Raw genomic sequence first — 27283 nt, forward strand, 5'->3', positions numbered from 1 at the left:
AGTATCGGTGTAAACGGGATGCATCTCGGTCATCAATTTCCAGGTGCTTCCGGAATGGCATGGTTCTAACGTCATAAGAAAAATTGACTTTCGTTTCCGTTGTTGCATTTTACAACTCGATTTGTGGTTTGGGGCACCGAGAAATGAGGCCCTATGCAATAGAGCGGTCATCCTTACCTGGTAAAGTGGACCCAAGCAAACCCAGACAGGCATCTCTTGGCTTAGATACACCTCCACAGAACTGTCACATCAGTGTGATACTCCTGTTTTTCAAACACTGATTCAAACAGACATGGCGTCTAGGGTGTCAAATAAAACATGACATTGAGAGATCACTGTGAATGAAATCCATGCAAATAACAGGCTCTCTCCGGAACACAGAAATGGTGTGACTTGTATTTTCCGCGTTCAGGCTTTAATGCATATTTATCTTGTGCTGCATTAAAAACAATTCGCTGTTCCCATGGGTCTCAGTCTGTCACCATAAAATAAGGGCCTCGTCACGTGCTGGCCCTCGAGGACTGGAGTCCCGCGGGCGAGGAGCGGGGTTCTCAGACTTGCACCGTGGAGGACCAGTGTATTTGCTGGATTTGTTATCAGCCACCACACTTAATTGGCACATTAGCAGTCGCTTAATTCTTCAATGTGTCTCAATTACCAGATTTTTCATTGTAAAAATACAAGAAGAACAAAACAGCAGACCATGTGAAGAACTTTGCAGGTGACTAACAGTATATACATTGAGGACTAATTGAACTAATTAAGGCAAGTATTGATCAGAAAAAAAAAATGGGCGTAGTGACTGTCTCTCTGAGGACTGTTTCAGATCCCTGTTTTAGAAAATAAACTTTAATTAGCACCTGACTGACACCCAGTAGACTAGGTGAAGTCCCCTACTATATATAATTACTTCACGAAAGCAACTGAGAGCTGAGATTGCGAGGAAACAGCATACGTAGAGCAAAACATAATAACTAACACAGCTAATAAGTGTGAAATTATTTAAGGCTAAAATTATCTGTAACAAACAAAGTTAAATGTTTACAATTCTACAGGTACAGATTGCTATTGTACTATTCTATTAATTTTATTAGGGCATTTGGCTCGGTAGCCTGGTGGTTAATACAAACCTGAAGGGGCCCTGCTGTTGTACCCTTGAGAAAGGCACACGACCTGAATTGCCTCCAGGAAAGTGTGAATTTGCTTAAGCTCTACTGTGAAAATGAAAAAAAAGGTACAGAAAAGGAGGTGTTAATCCGGAAACAGCCGCCCTTCAAACCCATGTTTTCCCACCGGCTGCATGCTTTTAATACTCCTAGGTTTAATTGTTTCCACAGAACATAATTGCTTTCAAAAATTAGTCTTTGGTCAGCAATCTCAAGCATGTGACTGCTTTCATTAGGAGGAGCACACCAAGGTGTCCCTTTGCTACCAAGAGAGGACATTAACTTTGTGGTAAAGAAATATTAACTTCCAAACAGTTCAATTACCTGTCTGCAAATGTCATTTTCTCAAGTGGTCTCCGTGTGAGAGAAATAGATTACCGTAATGTGCTCTACCCCTCGACTAATTAATGTGATGAATACGGGTAACGCCGGCCAGTCTGCATCAGCTCCGTACGTGAGAAAATAATAACTAAAAGGTTGCGAGTCACAAAGTGACATATCATTCCGCTGCAGAACCATGATGTGTGGGTTATAGAAATATAAACCTAATAAGAATATCACTTTTTTTTTTTTTTTGTAGTTATTTATATATACATTTTTAATTCCAACAGCATGGGTGCACTCAGTCTTGAATTTAATATAAAATGACCATATAATGTTTACCATTCTGTACAATACCATACCGTATTTGTATGGAGATTAAACACTACTTTTTCACACTTCACTTAGTAGAAAATGCTAGTTCGCACACCACATCACACACGGCACACACGAGCAACTGACGACAGGGGACCTCCATAGGTCGGGATCATAAAACATTGACTTTATGTGTTAGCGTACGTATTTTGCTTCTCTGCTGGGCGTTACAATGAGAGAAGTGACGGGCTGAAGCCGAAGCCTTATTAAAGAGCCACTCCTCACCAGAGGAAACTGGTCTCTAGAGTGAAACTCCTGATTGATTTGGGGGCCGTCTGCTGCAATTTCTGCTGCAGTGTGCTGTTGTGTGTCGACATGGGTTTAAAAAGCCCTTTCCAAGACTTGCATCTGACACTCTTGTTTTATACCTTGCACTTTTATTCAAAAATGTCATGCAACAAGTGGAGGCAAAACAGTATGCAGTTTCAAGTCAGTGCATGTACGAATTATTGTTTTTATGTTTTGATATATTAATAGAATTGTTCATGTAGATTCAAAATTTTTCAACTAGTATTCTTATAGTGGGGGGGGTGCGGTGGCGCAGTGGGTTGGACCACAGTCCTGCTCTTCGGTGGGTCTGGGGTTCGAGTCCCGCTTGGGGTGCCTTGCGACGGACTGGCGTCCCGTCCTGGGTGTGTCCCCTCCCCCCTCCAGCCTTGCGCCCTGAGTTGCCGGGTTAGGCTCCGGTTCCCCGTGACCCCATATGGGACAAGCGGTTCTGAAAATGTGTGTGTGTGTGTGTGTGTGTGTATTCTTATAGTTTCACCAGTAATCACGCACTGGCTTGGATTTCTCTTTGCCATTTACACTTTGAAAATTTTAGTATATTTAAAAAATCCTTCAATAATACATACAGCTGTGACAAATTCAATATACTCTACAAATGATATATACTCTGGCTATATGCTATACAAGAGTAGCAGTGCATATTTATATGTGTTCATAAGTCACTTTTATGAAAGGAGAGTAATGAGCTCTGCTGTCTGGCCAGATCTGACTGCCACTGACTCCAGGCATCAGGGTTACAATTCAGTGGCAACACCTGTCTGCAGGGGGTGGGGGCCTGCAGTCCCTTCTGCAGTTTATGTCAGATTTGCTCCGGAACCCTTACGTCTGAACAGGACCACAGATGAGACAAGAGCACTTGGAACAGAGTGTTTCACACCACCAGCATCTCCTCTCTGTCAACACCCTGCCATCCTGTGTGCTACTATGAGCCCATCCAGCCAAAGGCTACTTTTTCCCGTCGGGGGCCCCCTGGTACCCCAGTGATGGGTCGACAAGAGTCAGCCCTCCCGCATCAGCTGACTGTGTGCGCCCAGACCAACAGGTCACCGTGCGTGCAGCGCATTCAACAGAGAAGGTGGGCGGAGCGGAGGAGTGAAGCTGATTCTCCCAGGATCCTGTCCCAGCGATCGTCTCTTCCGTGACCCTGACATTTTTTCTTCCACTGCGCGCAAAATCAAAACATTTGCTCTAGACCTCACCTGCAAGCACGTGCTTCATTCCTCGCTGGTACAGTAGCGTGTCGGATGTACGTACAAGAATGCAGGTAATACCAAAGCAGGAATTCAATAAATTATTGGGTTTTTTTTTTTTTTTTTAAAAAAAAGCATGAATAAACAAACAAAAAGATAAATAAATAACCAAAACAAAGACAGCTGGGGATCCTCTTTGTCACGTGAACAATACTAGGGGTGTGCAGGTCTTTAGGAGATGACAGCTGCAATTCACTAAAACTTCCATCAAAACTTTCCTCGACGGCCTTCACGTCCAAGGCTGCCAAATCAATACAAACACCCCGAGAAGAAATAAAAGCAGTCAATTATTAACAAAAAGAGAGCCACCTCCAAAGAACCCAGAAGTTGCATCTCAGTGACTCTCCGATATCAGAGACAAAGCAAGGCCTGGCGGATCAGCTCTCCGCCTTTTTCCGTTCAACCGCGCGCAGGGGCTCGGGCGACCCTGCAAGTTAACAGCAATGTTACTCCAATTAGAAAAAAGTGGAGTCGCACATTTGGTGACACTTCAGTACAAATCTCTCAGCTTTCAGCCTTCCATCGCTCCCAAAGCCCCAACCACCCCCCCAACCCCCCCCATGCAAACAAATAAGCAAACGAAGAGTGAAGACAAAATGAGTCATGAAAGCAGCCTACTGGGAGCGACTAATTCCCTTTCACTTAAACTGCTCTACTGGCAACTTCGCACAGGTACCAATTACCCATACAGGCCTGTTTTTAATGTTCTTGGCAAAAAAATGTTTCCTTTAACACAACTCGATAATGGCGATGAAAGGCTCTTAACCAGGTGCTGGCGCCAAAGGAGAAAAGTCATCTACACCCAGACAGGAGCAGTGCGACAATAAGAGAAAATGCTGAAAGCTAATGGAGACCGTCGTACCCTGGACTCGCACCCGAACGCGGCGGCGCGCTGTTAATAATTCAAGGCCTCGCAATGCCCGTGATTTACGCCACGCGACGGAGCAGTAATGCTCTCCTTCAGACGTGCTTAATGGAGACACGTGGCTTTTGTTAGCTGTGAAAATCCAATAGCGTTAAATATTTAATACTTCATTATGTACCATTCCTCGTCAGTGTGGAGGAACAGCCACTTAAATGTAAACAAAAAAAAAAAATTAAAAAAAAAACTGGAAACGAGTGGTGACAGCTGTAATTACTGGAACCAACGGAGGATGTGTGTGTGTGTGTGTGTGTGTGTGTGTGTGTGTGTGTGTTAGCACAGGCACGTGCGCGTGTGTTTATGTGCACACGTCCAGCCACGTACTTTGTCAATAATGACTTTATTGCACGCTGTTCCATTTCACTTCATTAAAGAAATGAACGGGATGCATAATGAAATAAAATGTGCCCATTACAACGTAAGTAACAAACAGCTACGCCGGTCCACTGTGTGTCAGTATGCAAGAACCCGTGTGCCGTAGGGAGGGAGTGAAATGCTGCAACTGGTAGCTTAGTAATTAGATCTGCTGCTTTTGGACCCAAAGCTCAGAGGTTTGAATCCCACCTTCAGCAAAGTTACTTACCCAGAATTGCTCCAATGAAATTATCCAGCAGTAAAAGAACTCTTAAAGCGGGGGGTGCGGTGGGTTTGACCGGGTCCTGCTCTCCAGTGGGTCTGGGGTTAGAGTCCCGCTTGGGTCGCCTTGCGACGGACTGGCGTCCCCTCCTGGGTGTGTCCATAACGGACAAGCGGTTTCACAAAATGTGTGCGTGTGTATGTGTGTACCTTAAAGCTGTAAGTCGCTTTGGAGAAAAGCATCAACTACATGAATTGAGGTAAATGTAAGAGGCCCAACTCAAGCCAAGGAGACATATAGCTTCACATGCTGAAAGGTTCCAAGGACAAGGAAGGTGGTATAGGTTCCGAAAAGGGAGCAAACAAGCTGAGCGGAGATTGAGTACGACTCCCTTCCTTGAGCGCCATCTGTACGGCACAGTGACTGGCAGCTTCTGCAGTGGCCAAGGAACGATTCATCACCTGGCCAGTTCACGGGTATCGCTGCATCCCCGCTACTTGACGTGTGGCTGGACTGTTCACCTTTTGCTCTAGACTCAACTCACTGTGTTTGTTTGCCGAAGCTGCCTCGGCAGCCTCTGCATGAGCAACGAGTCGAACGAACCTGGACGGCGTTTCCGAAGATGCTGCAAGGACAGGATGTCTACAAATCACAGCTGTGCTGCTGCTTCTTCAGCCTTAATAGCGTTCTTCACACGGACCGGATGACATAAATCTGAAACATCAGCCACTTGGTAACTTTATTACGGGATTATGTGCCGTACGCAAACTTTACAAATTACGCCGCGCTGCTACTGCGGAGGGTTAAAACAAGATTACTGCCACGTAAAGGCACTAAAATATTCTGGGATGGCAAAATGGGATTGTGGGATAACTCATTTCTCAAACGTAAGCCAATAAAAATAAGAGGGATGCTAGGGTCCCGCTGACTCCAGCCGAGTGGGGAAGATGCTGCTCCCAAAGACCACACTTTTTAGAGACCAGACCCTCAGAGGTTAGGCGGATGTACTTCCCTGTGGACTCACAGGTGACCCTGAGAGTTCAGGTGAGCTCAGACACTCCACTTTTTGATCCTCCACTCCACTACCTAGAGGACAAAAAGTGTGCGGCAGGATGAGGAGAGCTCTCCACAGCCAGCACTATCCTTTTCCCCCTCCAGCAAACCTCCGTGTGTGTTTAAACCATCGCTACACACAAGACTCTGGGTCTTGCCCGATATTTGTTTAAATTTCAATAGGTTGTTTGTCTTCTTTTTCCTTTTCTGTTTTTAAAGAAAACTTCAATACAGCCCATGCTTTACTATTAGGACCCTTTGTCAAATGTCATATGAGAACATAATAAAAAAAAGCAAAACTCGGAAAAGCAAATTTAAAAAAAAAAAAAAAAAGGTTTCCGTTCTTTTTCTTCAAGACTTCCTTTCTTTTGCAGACGTTTCTTATTGTGCACATTGCATACTATGCAAAGCGACTCTAAAAATTTATTTTGTTACTGGAATGTCACGGTGGTTAGAGCTGCTGCCTTTGGATCCCAAAGGTTTGAATCCCACCTCCAGCTGTAGTACCCTTGCACAAGATCCTTACTCCAGTAAAGTTACCCAGCTGTATACACACACGCACACATTTTCCGAACCGCTTGTCCCATACGGGGTCACGGGGAACCGGAGCCTACCCGGCAACACAGGGCGTATAAATGGGTAAATAATTGTAGGCATCTTAACACTGTCATTTGCTTTGATGGAAAGCATCAGCTAAATGAATATTATATATGAGGGTTAGTGGTATCCATACTTGAAGAAAAACAGAAATTTTACATGTTTGCTTGACAATGCAGTCTCTCTGCTGCTGGAGATGCCTTTGTTCGTGTAAATTACCAAGTGCAACAATTTGTAGGTTTTGCAAGCACAAGTAGCTCGAAGCTGTCAGTGATTTATTCCCACTCAGACCACCCACAGCATATTTGAATACGTATTTACTGCTCCCAGTTATTTATCACTGAGGTTCGATGCAAGCTATTAATTAAAGCTTCAAGTGTGAGAGGCCGGGTGCAGAGGAAAGCACGCTCCTCATTCAGAGATGTAATGTTACACTGCCAACTGCGCCGACTCGATTCAGCCCGATTCAGACGCGGTGGGAGAGCAGAGGAGTGGAGACAAGAGGAGAGAGGATCGTAGAAAAGTCTGAGGATTCATTTGCTTTGCCTTCCATCATTAAGACCCGGGTGCTACGCTTGGTTTGTGGGAGGCACCAGAATCATTATTTGACAAATGAGGATTCTGCGCCCGTGCATTGGGTATATGGAATCAGTCCATAAAGGAGGTGAAACGTGTATTTGCACAAATCGACCGCCTTGCTCTTCCGATATCTTTCCTGAAACACTTCCCAAGGAAATGTCCACACCCCCACCGGTTCAAAAAAAAAAAAGGCAAAGAATTTATGCTCCCCTGAGTGTAAACTCAATAATAAAGACAGCAAACTCATTGTGACAATCATTATGGCAATGTAAATTATGCTACTTAACTGAGCTCGGCTGCGTGATGCTGTGTAATCTATATATTGCCTAATCATGGCTGTACTTCAGCAATAATTAAATCATGAAAAGGTTCTTTGTTCATAATTTATCAGGACAAGTTATCAACACAGCAAGTGCCCTGTTTCCAGATCAGTCCTGCTCTGTGGAGCACACATTGATTTTCCTTAGGCCTGGAATCTCCAGACCGCGCTAGTAGACTGCCAACAAGACTCATCGATAATGATGTGCCGAGATTAGCCAGTAACGTCCTTCAAAGCCACAGAAAAGTCCTGTTTGTATGTGCAGGTCAGAGGTCAAGCTGATATAGAGTGACAGGAGTCCCCCCTCCCTGGATGAGAAGTTCCCCGGTTTTTCAGAAGCGGCCAGCAGAGCAGGCCTAGGGAACGTCCGAATGGGCAAGACACACACACACACACACACACACACACACACACAACACACATTTTCAGAACCGCTTGTCCCATACGGGGTCGCGGGGAACCGGAGCCTAACCCGGCAACTCAGGGTGTAAGGCTGGAGGGGAAGGAGACACACTCAGGACGGGACGCCAGTCCATCGCAAGGCACTCCAAGCAGGACGCGAACCCCAGACCCACCGGAGAGCAGGACTGTGGTCCAACCCACTGCACTAATGGGCAAGACATTAAGTTCAAAACTGTTTTGTGCATGATTTAAAAAAAAAATGCAAACATCTGTGCAGCGTCCAAGGGAACACACTGTTGCGATGAAGCATGACATATCGCCATGTCTTATCCACAGAATTGCCAGGCATGAGGTTGCGATGGGCGGACTAATATTGGATCATTACGTATATATTGCAACTTAACGCTGCCAAGGAGCTGTACAAAACACATTTTCCCAAACAGTAGAAATGAAAAACAGAGAAGTCCTGTCAGGTGAAAAACAGACCTGAAAAATTCAACATAACTACAAATAGAAAAGGGGGTGCGGTGGCGCAGTGGGTTGGACCGCAGTCCTGCTCTCCGGTGGGTCTGGGGTTCGAGTCCCGCTTGGGGTGCCTTGTGGCGGACTGGCGTCCCGTCCTGGGTGTGTCCCCTTCCCCCTCCGGCCTTACGCCCTGTGTTGCCGGGTAGGCTCCGGTTCCCCGTGACCCCGTAAGGGACAAGCGGTTCTGAAAATGTGTGTGTGTGTGTACAAATAGAAAAATAATCTAAACTTCAACCGTAATTATACATACATACATATACACACACACACACACACACACTTTATTTATATATATATATATTTGTTTGTTTGTTTAACATTCTGAAAGGTCCTTCTCTGGTCTAAATGTTTTATTATTATTATTATTATTATTATTATTATTATTATTAGTGTTGTTTACACTTTTCTCCAGTGTCAGCTAAATGTTAGGTTTGCATACTTTACTTATTTACCCTTTTATACATCTATGTCCATTTCCATTTACATTTATTCATTACCCAAATGCTTTTCTCTAAACAAATGCGCATTACCACAAGCTGTTTCAGATACACACACACAATTGTCGAAGAACAGTTTGTTTCTCTAAGTACACTTTTTGCCAATGCACAAAACTCACAAATAGCTGCCTATAGAATTCAGTTATGTAATAAATAAAATGATGATCACGACAGATGATGTGATGGAAATTTATACAAACTGAGATGTGTTTGAAACCCCTCTTTAATGCCGGACAAGATTCAGCAGTTTTGAGGGAGAGAGGGAGCTCACTGCACCACATCAGAATCAAAACAGACTTTTTGTTCTGGACCCTTAGTGAATGGGGTCACCAAGCAGGTAACTCTTACTGAAGCATTTCAGGAGGAGCACCTTACTCAATAAGGAGGAGTTGGGATTTGAACATGAGTTCCAGCAGAAGGCCTTTCCTCAAATCACTGTGATGTCCGGTGCAATTCTGTAAGAGCAAACGTGGGTCCTTACTTCCTCCGAGTAAGCCCTACCAAGGGTGATCATTAATCCAGGAGATGGGGTGTGGCCTAAACCACTCCCTGCTTCACTAGCTTCAGCAAAAATGGGTCTTCACCTTGTGCACCATTTAAAGGTATTACTCGGCAATCAAAGCTAGGGTCTCCGTCTGACCGCAGTATGCCAAGAAACTTCACACTGGAGAGGTTGTCGGTGCCCAATAAGCCAATTGTCTAGGATGAAATTTGGATTTTGCAAAATCTCTGTGTTATGCCTATTAGGTGGAACACGGAATAAAGTTAATCAAGTGTTACAATAAAAAAGCTCATTACTGTATCTGTTTCCATTGCGCACAAATGAGAAGCAAACAAAGCACATCAGATTCTTAATAAAACATTGATAGGTTGTAATGTGTCTGCTTAATGAACCATGTGAACCCCACTATCTGTGTTTTCAATTAAAGTGCTTACATTTCTTGGTGAATGGCTCTTAATTCAACACACATGCGCAACGAAAAAGCCTCCCTACTCAACCATCCTCGGTGGATCATAACCAGAAAATAATCTCGAAAGCATGGAACTGACACTGTGTCTAATACATTTATTAATTTAGCTCACACATTTCTCCAAAGTAATTTACAAGATGAGGTCTATAGACTAAGCTACAAACAATCACTTACCCGTTTATACAGCTGGGTAATTTTTATTGGAGTAATTCAGGATAAGTGTCTTTCTTAAGGGTATTGCAGCTGGAGCAGGATTTGAACCCAGCTCTTTTACATGTAAAGCTATGCAACAGACCAGAAAGCTGCCTGTTGTCCTGATATTATAGAGACTGTCCGTTCTGCTGTCTATACCAAACAGGCACCAGTGATTGCAATTCATTTTCATAAATTAATTTTATACTTTCTTTTATACACCTTGACATAAAGGCATAGATTCAGTATAGACGCACGCAAATGAGATGACAGTTTATTAACTGGACTTAAAATGAGAAATTACATACTCTTTATTGACACTGACTGCCCTCTTTTATTTGCATGCCGTCCTAAAACAAAAAGTAGAAAAAGAGACTGACATTACCAAAGCAGCGTGAGGAAAAACAGCAGCAAGAAGTGAAATGAGCTGAGTTTTCAGAAATATCCAATTACAGAATTCCTCAACAGTGCTGTTGTGAACATAATGAATCCTTTTGTTTCCAGTCATGGTGACAGGAAGAGATCCACCTTGAAGATCCATTTCAGCTCGTGGCGGCAGCGCTTTCGCACACCTCCCTGCCTTTGTTCAAGCCACTGACAAGGCCATCTTCTCCCTCAGATGCGATGTCTGACAAAAGCGCGGGCAAAAAATCGGAGAAAAAGCCTTCCCTGCCAGGCAATTAGGGTCCGCATCACATTATGACACATCACCAGACAGCTAGCAGCTCATTTTTAACCTCATTCTTTATCGCATAACTATAAATACCTTCAGAAGTAAATATACTCATTGATGCATCTTCCAAACTAACCTTAGTTAATAATTAATCTTACTTAAAATTGCATCTGAGATAAAAAATAAGAAGAACATAAGATAATCCCTTGGTTTCAAACGCAGCACTGGAAATTTCCAGAAACATCAGTCATTGCTATTCCCAGTAAGGGAGATCTTTAGATGTCAACAGTATGCTTGTACTTCTTGCTCTTCGGTGCAAAGTAAACACTACCTCACATGTGTCAAGTGTCGGGATATATCATCACGTGCGGAACTTCCTTTCACAGCCTAGTAAATGGGATTCACGGAGTGGGTTCCCCAATAGGGCCCGGTGAGAGATGGTGGTCCGTGGGAGATGTGTGCAGGCTGTCTAGATAGGGTAAAGCAGGGCCCGCTCTCAAGGAGCGAGGCAGGCTTCAGGGGAGGGGGCTACTGGAAGCAGGGATGGGAGCTCATCAATAAATGATGCACCGAGAGCACTGCGTGTCGCTGGGCCGCTATGATCCCCCTGTCTCATCCTTGCGTCTCCTCACTCATATAAAAAGCACTTTAATGGTCTTTTGCTCCTTGAAGAGAGGAGGCGTGCAGAGGAGGAGGAGGAGGAGGAGGAGGAGGAGAAACAAACACACACGCATACACACGCCAGTGCAAGCTGGGAAGTGGCCGTGAGCTGGGAGAATCGCCTTCGGGGACGGAAATGCTCTTTGTGGCCAAAGTGGAAGCAATGAATCTTCAAATTGAGCACTTTCGGGAAATTCACACCACGCCGCCCGGCAGGTCCCCTGCGCACTTTTCCCTGTCAAGGACCGCAAGCAGACGTAGCCTGGTTTTACCGTACTTTTCACAGAACGGCATACCGTACTTGGCCGAGTAAAACGACCTCCGAGACCCACAGACGGGTGATCTGGCAGCACCTGTTTGATCATCTCCCTTATGCACACGCAGCGTGAGCTTTTGTTAACGGTTTTGAAAGCACTCCTGAACTGGTCCAACACCAAAGATTTCAACAAGAATACACCTCCACATATTGACACATATCTCCATGTGGATCTTGCTGCCTTGCTTACCCAGAATCCACTTCTGAATCTACGACCACAAGTTGCCTAACCTTACCAGAGCAAGCGCTCTTACTCGACCACATGTCTACGTGCTTTCAGGCTCCTCGTAAACCCAGAGCCACCTTCTTGCCGGCGAGTCTGGCTAGGTGTCCATCTTCAGGTTTGGGCCCGGGTCCTACTCTGACTAAACCGGCAGCACTACTTCATTTCACCCATGAGTGCGCGGACATAAAGGCACCGGAGGTGATCGTCGGAGATGGTATTAGCTCTCTCCTTCACTTCTCTGCCGTTTCCCCCTAACATTAATTCCATCTGGGACCTGTGGGTTACGGGGCAGGGATGCATCTTTGATTTAATTAGGCCAGGGAAGCAGGCTAAATGTACACATAAGACTCTGGGCAGGTGTGCAAGGCAGCGAATGCATAAATCTTCCTCCGAGCTGGGACACATCAGACCTGACTTATAATGCGGCCGGAAAACTCTCTGGGTGTTCGAGCGAGCGAGTGCGAGCGAGCCACTCGGTTGCGATCGTCCCCTGCCGATGTCGAACTCTCTATCGGCAGAGGACATCCTCGTAGAGTTCAGGTAGCAGGTAGACAGCTCGCGGCACAGCGCGTCCTCAGCTGTGACTGACAGCCAGCACCCACAGGGGAGGGACGAGGCCCTGGAGGACGCTGTACGGAGTGGCGCAGGGGACAGCCGCGGAGGGATAAGACAATTAGGAGGAAAGCTTAGAATGCGGAAGGGCTTCAATGGAGACAGAAGCTGTCATTACCTTCACTAGCTCTCGCCACCATTTTCAACACATTAGTTGTCAATATGTCCAAAGAACAATCTCCACTCAAACAGGCAGGCATTATTTAGCTGATGCTTTTCTTTAAAGCAGTTTATCCAGATTTTCCCTTATTATTATTATATGCCAACCAGTGCGATGCAAAGTAAGTACCTTACTCGAGAGTACTACGGTGGGATTTGAGCCCAGGAACTGCAACTGCAAGGCATCACTTCATACCACTACACTACCTGCTGCCCTGGCTATATCACCCAAGAAAATCAAGGCAATGGACTTGAACCAGCAACCTTCTGTTTGGCCTGTCCACTTCTGCCCTAAGTGGGAAAGCTCCCTTTCCCAATATGCAGTCAGATGAGGTCTTATCACAGAACACAGCACGGATGGGCTCTGGCTCTTGCGTTAAACAAGGTAATCAGAAGCTGTGCGGGCCTCTGGGAGCAGGGGGAGATTGGGTGACCCTGCACTTCGCTTTGCAGCGCTACCTCGAGGAAATTGGAACCCGTTCTGTTGCTGTTATTTCTTGTTCCGAGCTTGTTCATTTAACCTGGGCGCTGACCCAGAACGCAGGCCCCCATTGTGTCCGCTTGGAGCAAATGAAAGACTCAAGACTTTGTTTGGGGATCAAATTATATCGTGACGTGCAGTTTCATGGTTAGCATGATGGCAGGTAAGGGGAAAAAAAACTGATAGGGTACAAGCCGTGCAAAGAATGGTACCAGCGCAGCCAGCGTGGGGAAGGGGCTGCCTTGGAACGACAAGCAAGCAGAGTATCAGCGGAGACCATCGAGAGCAGAATAGAGTAAAGCGGGAAGGAGAAAATCGCCTCGTCAACCACCTTATGTAAACCAGCCTGGCTGAGCCTGACTCCGCATCCCCGTAGTGCTCTGTTAAACTCACTAGTCAAAAGTCACACAATTAAAACTCTCTATTTTTGCAGCACACGGTAGTGCAGTTGTTAAATGAAGAGCGCAATTAATTGAGCCTGGGAACCAGTTCTCTCTCTCAGCCTCCACGCAGGCAAACCGCTTGACATTTCCAACACTCCGCACAGCTCCTTTGCACTTTGCATGCGAGATGAAACAACAGCAGGCGCCGCTGACACGGCCCAGAACTGGGCCACGGAGACGCCTTGCACAGATGGCCTGGACGGTCCGACGGCTTCCGAGGCTCCGCCGCCGAGCAGCGCTTGATCTTCCTCTACAGTAAAGATCATGTCCTCTTCAGAGGGCCCCTGTCGGGCCAACGGAGGGGCTGCTAGCGGACAATCTGTAGCTTAATAAATGGGAGGCTCTAGCCATTAATACATCACTAGGGTTAGGAGAGCCAAGCTTCGCAATCTGACACATGTCACGGAACAGAGAGCCCCTTCCCGCAATGCAAACCTCGCCCAGCTCTTCATCTATTCAAAGTAACGCTGCATAATATAGTAGAAACAGGACGTCCCATGAAAGGGCTCTGTTTGTTTGACGTGCGTCCGTGTGCTACGAGCTTCGACTACGAGCGACTCTTACTGCCGTGTGACAAGAGGAATTAAAATTCCCTCTTGCATCAAAGCCAGCAACGTTCCAATATTCCTAAACTAACTGCTCGACAGTCCTTACAAGGTCCTGTGCAAGCTTGACTCCTTTCAGCCTTAATGAATCAGTAGCGGTATATATTTTGTGTCTGTACTTGAATTTCCTTCTGTAAAAACAGTATAGGGGTGACTCAAAACATTCGCTTCCAAACGCTAGAAAAAAATAGCATTTCATCTGTACGATAACTCATACATACTCGGCATACCTTTTTGGACCGTCAACTTCTTGGACGGTTTATCACTCTCTCTCGATGGTGACTGACTCACTCACTCACTCCGGTGAAGGTCGCGGTGGTCCAGAGCCTATCCTGGTATTACTGGCCAAAGGACTGGGGGTCGGGAGGAACCTGGACAGGAAACCAGTCCATCGCAGGATACTTGACACTTTAGAAATATTGCAGTTTTTTCCCCTTGTTTCATATATGCGGATGTTTTAATCATGTAGCTATGCAGCTGTTACCTTTTCGATGTTGCCGTGACTCAGTGTTGCTGCTTTAACGCAAAAATAAAGTCGACAACGTGTCTGTGATTAGTGTTTTTCGAGGTACAAATCTCCCCTACTAATGCTGATTTTCTCTTAAGGGCTGCGTGTGCTGGGTCAACGGGATCCACCGTGCGCGTGCAACAAAGAGACGCTGGAGATTCGGAGCGGCCGCAGCATGATTCGTGTGGTTTTTTTTTTTTTTTTTTCCCCAGAAGCCTGCGTTGGGGACGGAGCGCTCGGGTGCTGCTTCAGCAAGGGATGCCATTTTTCACTGTCACACACATCTCCTCACGCCAGTGGTTCCGTTGACGGTGCGAGCGGACGGGGACGGTTCCTCACGGCACCAGGCCCGTCCCGTGCGAACGCAGACCGAGGCCGACGCAGAAAGCCTCGGTCGCGCCCACCGGCGAATTTATTCATTTATTCATTTAGCACACGCTTCTCTCGAAAGCGACACGCACCTCAGTCGTGTCTCCAAGTGTTATGCTAGGGGGTAACACTCGGGTGGTTTTTTTTTTTTATAAATTCCGTCAGCCACTTCACATAACGTCACCATGGCAATTAAAGACTAGGCACATGACTCCTTTGTCATCACAGCTGAGTGCTGCTTTAACTGTTTGTCTCATTGTCACCGAACCCCGTTTTTTTTTTTTTTTCCCTTTTTTTCTGTCTTTTATTTTCACATGCACTCCCCATGAATATGTGCAGATATTCAGCAACGGACAATGGCGAAAGGCTCTGAAAGAGAGGTCTGCGTACGCATGTGGATATGAAAATCATGTCACATCAGCCTAAGACGAAGGGCAAATGCACCTGAATAAGGCCCAAGGCAGAGCTGGGAGAGCGAGGATTTCATTAAGTTTTATTGTCACCTGCAAAATGACAGATGACACACATAAAACTGAATTAATCTGAGACATTATAAGTGAAAACCAGACAGAAAAACCCTGATAATCAGCTTTTTTCCATACTTGGTATGAGGAGGGGGTTCGATCAGTATGGCTTGCAAATTGTCTCCCCGACACCTGTGCGGAATTCAATTTGTAAGTTAAAGCGGGGTGTTCGGTGTGGTGTGCGCGTGTGGGGGGGGTCTGCTTTGCATATCACAGACAACAGGAGCGTACGATGAACAGCGGCAAAGGGCCGGGGTGATCTGTTACACGCGCGCACATTACCTCGCCCACTGTAGGTGTTCTAATCGCGGCAGCACAGCGCTGATTTCTGGGGACGACAGCCTATAAAAAATACCGCCGTTCCACCGCAACCGTAGATCTGTGAGCAATTTTCAGGGGCCCCCCGTGATGGCGGCACATAAAGGCCAATAAAGCCCCTACTTCCCGCCACGCGCGTCAGGTTTTCCATTTCCTCCTACAATTACACATCAAACAATTTTAGCTTCACTAGACTGGCCACTTTAAAACAGGCCTCCGGCTCAGGGCTCTCCTCACACACACACGTGTAAGGATGGAGAAGGCAATGGTCAGGGGAGGGGGGTGTGTCTTGTTCTATCACAGCCTCCAGTGTCCATTGCAGCTGGACACACCCGAATTCTCCAGGGTCCTGGCGGAACCGCCAAACTGAGGGTCAACTCTAGTCTCACGTACGGGACGTGCACACAGAATACAAATAAAAATCCAAACACAGGTCCTGTATTTGCATGTGAAATTGGCACGGTCAGCGTGCGCCTTGAACCATGTAAGAGGTACAAGTGTACGCGACCCGTTCCGTAATGTCAGCCATCAGAACCGACGGCTACACGGTCTACAGCCAGATCATAATTAGTGGCCTAATTATAGTCTCCCTACTGATGTCAGGTGAGGGGTGAGAAAACACACTGTGATCTCCACTGGCTTTACTTTTTTCACAGCAAATTGACAAAAATTAATTAGCTTTCAAACATATGTTGAAGGGAATTAGCTCCCCATTTACAGTAGAGAAGAAAGCAAAGCAATGAGTCACTTGTATAAACATGTCAGTCCGATGGGAAGACGAAATATTAAAAGGAAATTGTTGAATATTTCACAAACGATCACTCAATCCTCTCATCAGACACTCAACAACCAGCGTTCACAGAAGGATAATTCCTCAAGTGGATCGAATGCACGATTATGCAAGTCTGTCAGAGCAGTCATAAGCTGGCCGTAACCCTAAGAGTCAAGGAGGGACACGAGGCTTCCACCGAGTGTCTGTCTCAGCATCTATAGGATGTATATATTAGTCATCCAGTGCAGTGGCCTTGTCACAATCAATAGCTTTGTCACCAAGCTCAGCTAAGGATGACAAATGCAGTACCGTGGAAGAATAAATGTGACCATGTCCCCGAAATATTACATTCACCAAAATTGTGTCCATAGGAATAGTGCAAAGTAGAGTGTGAAGAGAAAGCTAGCAAAGCCATGGGTGACCTTTATCACCCCAGTATCTGGGGCACGGTCTGGGACCCAGACCTGTCCATTCCTCCTGCCATTCATGAGTGCTGGGGGCGAAAAAATGTGACTGCCATCGATCTAGGTTTCTTTACATGCACTGTCATTTACAATAAGGCTGTCCTTGTACTACGAATGCAGAGCGAACAACAATGCGTGTGACAATTTCATTTCTTCCGACGTGCCACTGAGTCCACTGTGCAATTGTGGCTTATTGTCGACCGGTCATTTATTTCACAGCACATGTGGAGTCGCTCACTCGGAACATGTTTTGGATCCAACAGCTTTGAGGAAAACGGCTGTTTCAGCAGCCGTAATGGGCAGTCTCACTCATTACCGTTCCACTGCTTTTACACAGGCATGGCATCCTTCTCAGGCCGTCACTTTGCCGTACACTATGCCTCACAAAGTGTGCGGTGAAAAAAAAAAACACTAGACATCTCATTTGTGTGAATCCTGCATGATTCCAGGTATTGTTCTGCTGCCAAATCCTCATCGGGGTTTTATCAAGGTTATCCGTTCAGTCGCGAAAAAGACCAGTAACCTGTTGCGAGAAGACACACACACACACACACATATAGGAGCATGCAGAGAACAGGGTGAGGGGGACAGGTTACAAAGCCTGTATTTAAGCGCACTCTTCACATCACATGGTCAACTGTGGTACTTAGCGGACCGCTGAGCCCCACCCTGGTAAACAAAGAGTTGGTGCCAGGGATCAGGTGACTCGAAATGGATGTTTCCCCAGCAAAAGATATGATTTTCTTCAAGGTAGCTGGCAGGCAAATTGTGTGAGAGCTCTCAAATGAAGGACAGCTGAAACTCCTGATGCGGGCCAGGAGTGTTCGTAACAAGACTTAATTTCACGAGATAGGTCTTGCATGCCACAGATATCTGGAAGACACACCGCAGACAGCTGCTGGGTATTTGGGCGACTGTGTGTGCCTGTGCATACGTGTGTGTCTGCGCACCGGTCTGGATGCGTCTTTCATTTTGCCTGTTCATTGCTGAGGAAATTCCCTAAGCGTGGAATTGCGTTTCTTTACTCACAGGTTTTCATTATTGTTGTGCATGAATTCCAGTATCAGCATAAATTCCAGCTTCAGCATAATACAAACTACTTTGCCACATATCTTAAAGCATATTTTCTTTTTATTGTTCAAATACGTCTTATGTTGCAGTTCAGTCAAGATGCAACTCCCTCAACACCAGGCCTGTAAGCAGACTTAATTGTCTAATTATATTTACCCCAATGTGGTGCCGGAAATAGGAACCTTCATCACTGCTAACCCTGAAATGCAAGTATTAAGGATTCATAAAGAATTCATCAGCCATTTTTTCACTGACCCTCTTCGCTTCCATTTCTATACATGCTCATCTTGACTTCATTTAGCCACTGGCCACAACCTGCTTGGCAGTACAGGTACTGGAGGCGAGACGTTTTTGGATGCTTGGGTGCAAAAATCTACACACAGATCCACCGTTTCTTCCTAACAGATCAATGTTCCCTACGTTATAGGAGAACTGAAAGCTGTTTTGTGTCACCTTAAAGAGCGACTGTGCAGAAATATCTAGCATTTCTTAATGAGTGAATACCGATCATTTGACAGCAGTCATAAACAGTCAACACAAAAAGAAAAGGGTATTTAAATATGGTCTGGGTAATTAATAATTTCATAACAGTGAATTTAAGCTCTTTAAAACCTGTCAGAGCAAGATAAGGTCACAGCACTAAACTTTATGCCACTTCCCATTTTCATGTAACAGATTTTTAGGCAATGTTATTATAAGCCCTTGAAGGCTCAAATGGACCAATATAATCAGTTGGCTAAAGTGATTCAGGAAATTGCCTTTTTTTATTAGCAACACTCCATTAAACCTTGATATAAATACATTAAATCTATGAAAGGTGCAAATGTCCTGTCTTCCCTCCCACTCCAGCACCCACCTCCTACCAAATCCTCCTTCAATCACAGGGCCATCTTCTTAAAATGCAAAACGCGTGAAATTTATTGGATGTTTTGACATCTCACAGCCGGACCGTTATGAAAGGGATTGAAAAGGTACGAAAATTAAACAAATTAATACTGCGTTTTGAGTGGCTGATGGTCTAATGGGTGCCGGAGCGGCTGTCATTGTGCTTTAGCATGAAACAATGAGGTGAGGGACAGGGTGGGAGCAGGGTGGGAGCAGGGAGGGAGGAGGGCACTCTGTGGGGGACCGCAAGCCTGTCGTCACCTGTCAAAGCTTGAGTGAGGTCGGTAGGGGAGGGGGCCAAGTGTCGCACTTGAAATTTATCACAAGTAACGACTCCTGATGCTCCGCCGTTTCGATTTCACACAACACAATTCCACATCTCTGTAGCTAATGTGTCCCTGTCAGGCTCATTTAGGCTTCCTCTTCCTTTTCCCTGTGCCCTCGCTTCTCCTGCTGCAGTTTCACACTGTATGATGAGCGGGAGGGGGTGGGGGGAGAAAAAAGAAACAAAAAAAAAACAGTAAATGAGAGAAGAGCTATGGAAGCACCGTGCTTTGCTGAGCGGAACCAGAGAGAAAAAAGCCCAGTTCTGGGGCGGTCGGTTCCGTATCAGGCCCAGCAGCTGAAGTAAATTAGATTTACAGCATTGGGTACCTCTCCATTAAAAGCTAAGTAATGAAGCCTGCAGTTTTCTTACAATACGACAAAGAACTGCCCTTTATTTGAAGTCCAGGACATCAAAGTGCTCCTCTCTGACAGATTTTTCTTTAATTTCAAATCTCATTTGTTTGGTTCAAGTTTGAATAATTTAAATGAAGAACATTTCCGTTATCTGTCTGAAGATTGACGCATTAGGGCAGTGGAGATTTTTTGATTTTTTTTTTTTTTTTTCCTTTTCGTCCCTCCACATGATACTTCCAAACCCATATATCCAGACGGTCTCCTAAGAATTAAAAACACAATCCAGCGGTCAGACAGCATTAAAGTCATATTCAGATTTTCTTCACACAATAACGCGATACGGGTTTAATTACATGTTTGAGTGCTGCCCATCGGCGTCCTGGTACAAATCTACTGATGTAACTAAAAAAAATAAATTAAAAAAAAAAAAAAAAAAACACACACACACAAGCAATCCACTCTCACAGCACTTCAATCGACAATTCTCCCTGAAGGTGCTTTCTCTCTCGACAAGGACTGGGCGAGAGTGTAAAACACTGCCAAACAGCGAAATAAAGTTGAGCTCCGTAAACTCGCAACGCCCGTTGCATACAGTGTCCTCTCGTAAAAAATAACAATAAGAATAAAGTAGCTTCCCCTGGTTACCTACTTTACAGTAGCGATTCGCATAAGCTACACTGCTCATTGTGTCACAGCAGGGCTCTGTCGTGGACTTCAGCCAGCCCCCTTCCCTGAACAAATCTGTGCCCTTAACCATTTTGACACCAACCATCTATTTCCAATCCCCCGGTTCGGATGAACACGTGAACGTCCGGGACGCCGGAAGCGGCCCACGGCAGCGGCGATGAGGTGGGGGTCAGAGGCAGACGTCCTTGCCTCTCAGCGCGGTAGCGGCAGCTCCGGAGAGCAGCTCCGCTCGCTGTGCAGCCTCTGATAAGCTCCATTATTTTATTATCTCTCTGTGGGCCGGGCCGCGCGCCGCCGCACTCCCCCGCACTCACCAGATTATGGAAATCTCAACCCAGGCGAGGAGGGAGGGGTGGGTGGAGTGAGGAAGCGAGGGAACCAAAGAGGATTGAGCTGATAACACCCACCGAGCACTTATCAGCATCGTTAGCTCCATTTAAATATATAAATAAAAGTGTGACTCTAAGGCGGGTGGAAAAGGGGAGATGCTTTCCTGTTTACCCAGAACCGGGTGTGCATGACTGCGGATGATTACGATGGGGTGGGAAATGTCACTCTGACAAGCACACACTGCTGCAAACATCACACAGAGAAAAGCCTTTATATGAGAAAGGTTGCGGCAGGAAGCATACATGGGGAGACGGACCACAGGGTCCTACTTCGCTCCTAAATAACTTTTATGAGAATGAGAACAATTTTAACGGCAAAGTGGCAGTTCTTGTAATGCGTTATTTAAGTTGAAATCTGTGCCTTGACTGGAAAAGAATTGCACATTTTACCTCCCACTAAATTGATTGCTTTTATGGTTTCTCAGTGATTTGCGATACTGCAGGTATGACAGTCAGCTGTGACCTTCACTTACGTCATTTTCTGCCCGTGTGTGCCGCGTGTTCGCAGATGGGCTCGTTCTTGACCCTGGGAGCAGAGGGGAGTCTGCCATCACAAATGCTTTGTGGATACTGAAATCTGCAAAAGACCTAATGAGGGACTGTGTGTACGGATGCATGCAGGAGAATTTCCCCATACAAATAAGCGCAAAATGATTGCGCTCGCATTTTAAATAAAGCGATCGAGAAATGAGTCACAGGCTTTCAGCTGCCAGGAGGAGAATGTACCACTGCTGGGAGAGGTGTGAAGTCCAACATTCAGAAGCAAAGCGACAGGTCTTGACAGGTTGTCCTTACACAGGCGACGGTGTCCGTGTCAGTAAGGTAAGAGTGGCGGACACTGCGGGATCAGTTGTACTCGGGTCACACAGTGCAGCAGGCCATCGTCGTCCTCTACAATCTGTTTCGAAAGTGTGCTCGTCTGAAAACTGCAAACTTCACTACCTTCTACGACATATCGCAATCACAGAAAATGGTCCTATTTCGCTTTTCTTATCACGCTATACGGGGAGTCTGGAGCAAGATTTGTAATACAAGCTGAAGATGTTCTCTGAAGTATGTTACTACCATTGCACACAGAAAAAAGCACCTTGGGTAAGTCATCATCAAACCAAAGCAAAGAGAAAACACAGAAATTCCAATTTCATAAGCCTAGTGTTCGCTTCATGCAGGATGCGGTGCTGGTCTCTTAATGTCTGACTGAGCTGGAAGGGTTATGGGATGGTTTTGGGGATTGGAAATGTGCACTGTTTGCAATTTGGACCTTTCCATCATCGCACTAAAGCTGAGGGCAGGATTCCCAGCCAGAACACACTCAGCCATCTGCATTGTCTCACATTTTGGAACCCATGGAAAACTGTCCTCAGCTGTATGAGGTAAAACATGGTGGAAGTCAGAACTTGTGGGCACGGCATTCAGCTAAACTTGATCTATTTTCTTTTTTTCTGCTCTTACTGCATAGATGCTAACGGCACACAATGTGGCTGCGTTATGAGCTCTTTCATTTGCATTCCCTTCATATTAGCGCTGTATGTTCAAAGACCTATGGAGGGAGGCAGCGAAAGGCTTTTAGCAGACAAGCTGTTATTAACAACAGAAGGCAGAACGCTTAATGCGGGCGGGACAAATGGGGCTCTAATGGCATTGACATTTTTAAGGAACTCTGGGGTGTACAGTAAGTACAGGCTGTACGTTTTAAATTTCAGTCAATAGCTGGTGCCTTAACAAGCAGAACTGCGAGGCTTCACCATACCTTGACAAGTGTGCCGCTGTGCCCTTTGTATTATGACACTCTGCGGCAAGGCCTGAAGGGATTTCCAGAATAAAGCCAGAAGAATCGTGTTTTCATACATCTCCACTCCTTTGCGCCCACATCATACCTCCGAGCAGTGATGCTAAATGCTAATGCTAATCGATTCAAGCTCCAGAGTAACAGGGCTGGGCCTGGACGCAAAAAAGGCTTGTAGTAGTCCTATAGTCTTTTTTTTCCCCCCAATGAACACCAACCCCCCCCCCCGTTCAGTTTGAAGCCCAAGCCAGGTGGGTTGCGGTGAAGCAGCTGCGGCTGAGCTTCCCGAGACGACCTCAACCTCCTGCCCACCGCGAGCCGGGAGCTTTGGCTGTCCCAGACAAGGTGGCTGCCAGGGTCTCCCGCAGTGAGACAATCTGGAATCACACCCCGGAGCCCGTCAACTCACCCCGAAGCAACGTATTAGGGACAAGGGGTCCACCGGGAGCATGCTGCACTGTTTATTCACGGCTTCATTTGGATGCATCTTTTCCAATCGACAGCTGAGTCACCGAAGGGAATGTAATTCGCTTCATACGAAGCTCCCATTCACACCACTTCTACAGCATGCCACACAATGGGCGGACTGTAGAATTTCACAGACTGTACATAAAGGACAGGAAGTACTAAAGTGCTCAGTGAATTGGGTACAAATTAAAGTCCCTGGCGTGAAACTGCCCTTGCGCCAAAGACAGTTTTCTCCCTAACAACCCAGTGTGCACCAACATAATATCGAGCGCCATAAACTCGTCAAAACATAATTATCACACTGTAAGTTACCTTGAGTAATATACAAATAAAGAGACTAATGTACTTGTAATTTTCTCACCTTGTATTACTATTTTTTGACAATTGCTCATGGGGAGGTCACAGAATCGAGAGCAGAGCTCCCTGGGACTTAACCCTCCCCGAGTTCCTCTGTTGTATGCCCTGTGCTGCCCCATCCTCTGCTAAATGTGGAAGTCACACAGCTATCTACAGACCCAGGGGATAAGTGAGACTTGCATCTGCCGCTTTGAAGTTAGGTGCGGGTGAATGCCTCTATTAAAAAGTACAAGCTCCATTCCCCCGCTTCTTTTTTGAAGAGAGATACTTGATTGTAAAACGAAATTGATGAGCAAAGGATTGAAGCAGTGTTAACTGCAGCGCTGCATTAGGTCTTCATGACAAACAACAAGAAAAACGGGGAGAGATCTGGAGATTAACAATTCAGCCAAGGTCAAACTGAATTTTTGAAGGCCATACCATGACACAAACCTGATATACATTCATCCAGTAGGACGCCGCACTGGAAGTTTAATCCGAACGACAAACTTTGAACGGCAGGACATTGAGGAAAACTATTACAGTCTGTATTTAGCTGTTGTCACAAATTGGCTCATTGGTAATAAATTGTACATCTCCTAGATTTTAAAAGCCTGCAACATTCTATATCTAAAGTACTGAAAAAATGTTTCAGGAAAATCTGCAAAACATGAAATATTAATTTGAATGAAATCTAATTTTGGAACACTCCGACCGGTGACCATATGCACAATTTAATTGAATAATCCTACTGAGAACATATTTGCAGAACATTTGCATACAAAACAATACACATATTTGCTTTAAGAGTATAAAAGATTGTGCTATTTGTTGGCATCCTACAGTGGAGCTCATAGTCCTTGGAGTTCTACTAAGGCTCAAGTCAGCTGTATGGTTGAGTTTCCTTTGTGATATGACAACCATTGCTCTGGAATAGACTTGGCAATCCCAAAAGCCTGCCTGTTGTGACCAAATATACCCAAGGGACTGAAACCGAAAGCAGCTGCACCATAACTTCTGTTTCTTTTCCCCTCAAAGGCAGAAAGCAGGACTTTTCACAGACCTGAGGAATCGTGCCTGCTTTACAAGAAAACACTGTAATGTTTTGGACACGTTTTCCAAGCCAGCCTATGAAGCTGACTGAATTCGACTCAATATTAATAAAACAAGAAGAGCTCAAGCAATCCATTTTACTTATAAAACAATATAAAAGGCGATAGAAAAACACTGAAGCTGTTCTCTCGAGGGTCTACTCTCATGTGCGACACAAGTATATTTCAGCTTTGTTTACAGGGATCCATGTGGCCTGGTCTCACAGTGGCAACAGCCAAGGCTTTCACAAGGTTTCCACTTCATTTGTATCTTTCTGCAAGTCATCCATCAAAGACGACTTCAAGCTGTTTGTGGCAGCACCCAACACACTGCAATCCCTGTATCCTCCGGGTGTCTTGTCAGGCAGCCCTGCATGGTGTTCCATCCCAACAGCCAAAAGCTCAGTCAGAGGCGGGAAGTGGGGGCCTGCAGCACTACCAGTCAAACCACGTGCCAGCGGCTCCTGGGCACTGACCCACCTGTGCTCTGCCAAGCCCTATCTCAGCTTTTGTCTGGTGCAGAGGAATTGAAAACAGTGGCCATTCAGTTTGGACTTTAAAAACATGGGTGTGGAGATTGAGTAACCAAACCCATCCGAATGACAGCATTTCAGTGTGAGCGCCATACCTACCTACATTTACCATTGTTTTATTTCTCAGCAGGCACCGTTAAGCAAAAAAATTATGACTGCAGGTGTTAATGCACGTTGATATTCTACCAGAGCAATTTTATTTCAAGTGCCTTGATAAAGGCTACTGGAGCAGGGCTCTGTCACGGACTGGAAGCAACAACCTTATGGCTTGCGAGGCTCAGTTGCTAAGCTAAACTCAACCTGTAGCCTCAGCTACGTTCCTTTGCCACTGCTCCATCTCTGGCAGGCATTTCTCAGTCTCTAAAGTCGTATTTCATCACTTTGCAAAACACACAGCTGTCTCTGCAGTGGGTGGCCAACTTCTGCAGTTCAGCGAAGGGTACTGGCTTGCGGGATGTTCGGTAGTTTTCGAACATTCACACCGTAAATCTTCAAGAGTGACAGACTTGAGCGCAATTCACTTGGAATAGCGTGACTCGGGGCGTCTCGATCTCCTCCAGTACTCGCAACTGCAACACACAGTTTGCACTTTGCATCTTGCTTTTTCAAACCACAGGAACAGTGCCAAAAGCATGTCGAGAGGGAAACAACACGCAAATGGTGCAAAACGCATACTGAAAGGTTTCTAATAAACATATTTAAGGACATTTCCCGGAGTGTTTGTGATGACTCAAAATGCCTCATACTTTAATCAAGATTCCGGAACATAGACTGTGCCCAGTCTTACCATATGTTAAAAACTATGTGCGATACAAACAGAATACATTTTTTTTAAAAAAAAGAAATTTTCTGAGTTACTGAAGGAGGAAAGACCCACACAACCTCGCATAACTTGAAAGAGAAATGATTGTAACTGTTGAATAAAACAGCAAAGAATTTTCGAGTGCTTTTATCATTAGAGAATTCAAAGAGATGAACATCATCAGCAACCAGCTACAGTGAATAGAGCACCCTGTATGACCTCCTATTTACATTATTTTTATTTCTACTAATCGCGCACTTCTGAGCCGATGTTTTTTATACTAAATGACTCACATTATTTGACCCATTTATCAGCTGGGTGTCTTACCACAGTAATTCACATTAAATGCGATAAACTCCTGGGAACATTTGGGAATGAGACTTAAACAAGCAACCTTTACATTATAAGTGCATGTCATTAGCTGCCATGCTATCTCCCATCTGCTCTTCACTCACCAATTAATATACTATCATGGTTCAATCCCCACACCTTTATGTATTTTATACACACCTTTGGATATGAATTCTTTGAAAACCAGAATACATTGTAGTTATTCCTTCTTTGTTCCCTCTCTATTCTATATCCAGTGACTTCGTGTACATTTTACTGTTAGCTGTGGGCAAATTTTACAAGTGAGCATTTCACAGTTACAGCAGAGTCTCAATAATCAACCCTAAACAGGAACGGCAATGGGCAGGATAACAAAAATCCAGATAACAAGCCCTATGTAATATGAGCTGTGTTTGTACATACGTTCTTACACTAATGAAATAAGAGGTAAAAACCTTTATTGATTCATTTTCAACCCTAAGCAGTAATTCTTATTTTCCCCCTCCATTTCCCTTAACCATATATCCTTGTCATTATCAAGGGAGTCAATTTAGTGTGTGTGTGAGGAAACCAGAGCACCAGAAAGAAACCCATACATACATAGACAGATCATGGGAACTCTACAAAGACAGAACAGGATTCAAACCTACAGCCCAAGTGGTGCGAGGTGACAGCGCCACACACTGTGTCACCATGCCTCTCATCATTTTATGTTTTTGAAATGTCACCTCAAGCAGAAAAAAAAAAGAGCAAAAACTAATGGTATTACATTGTCACAATACAGCACACAAATTACAAAGGTTAAAGAAACTAATTTAACAAGTCTCCATGTAGATGTTTACAGGGGGCGAACACCACTGCTTGACGCTGGCACGTAGTTCTAAACTGGACAGGTTTTCAATCAATTATTTTGCAAATTGTAAAAAGAAAAAGACAAAAAATACCTGAGGCTGGGCAAACGGAAGGCCAGATAAACAAAGTCTGGACAACACTCTTCTGATCAACAATGTATTGTGCATTTAAAGTTATTAGTATTGTACAACCAAAGGACAACATAGTG

At 45.3% G+C, this 27283-nt stretch overlaps 1 protein-coding gene across 2 annotated transcripts in view; it reads right to left on the bottom strand.

Annotated features, from left to right (window-relative positions):
* Positions 1–27283, bottom strand: part of LOC108936988 (cadherin-4-like) — a 304253-nt gene that overhangs the window by 224550 nt on the left and 52420 nt on the right. The window lies entirely within an intron of this gene.

This window comes from Scleropages formosus, chromosome 2, assembly GCF_900964775.1.
Source record: "Scleropages formosus chromosome 2, fSclFor1.1, whole genome shotgun sequence".
Taxonomy (NCBI): domain Eukaryota; kingdom Metazoa; phylum Chordata; class Actinopteri; order Osteoglossiformes; family Osteoglossidae; genus Scleropages; species Scleropages formosus.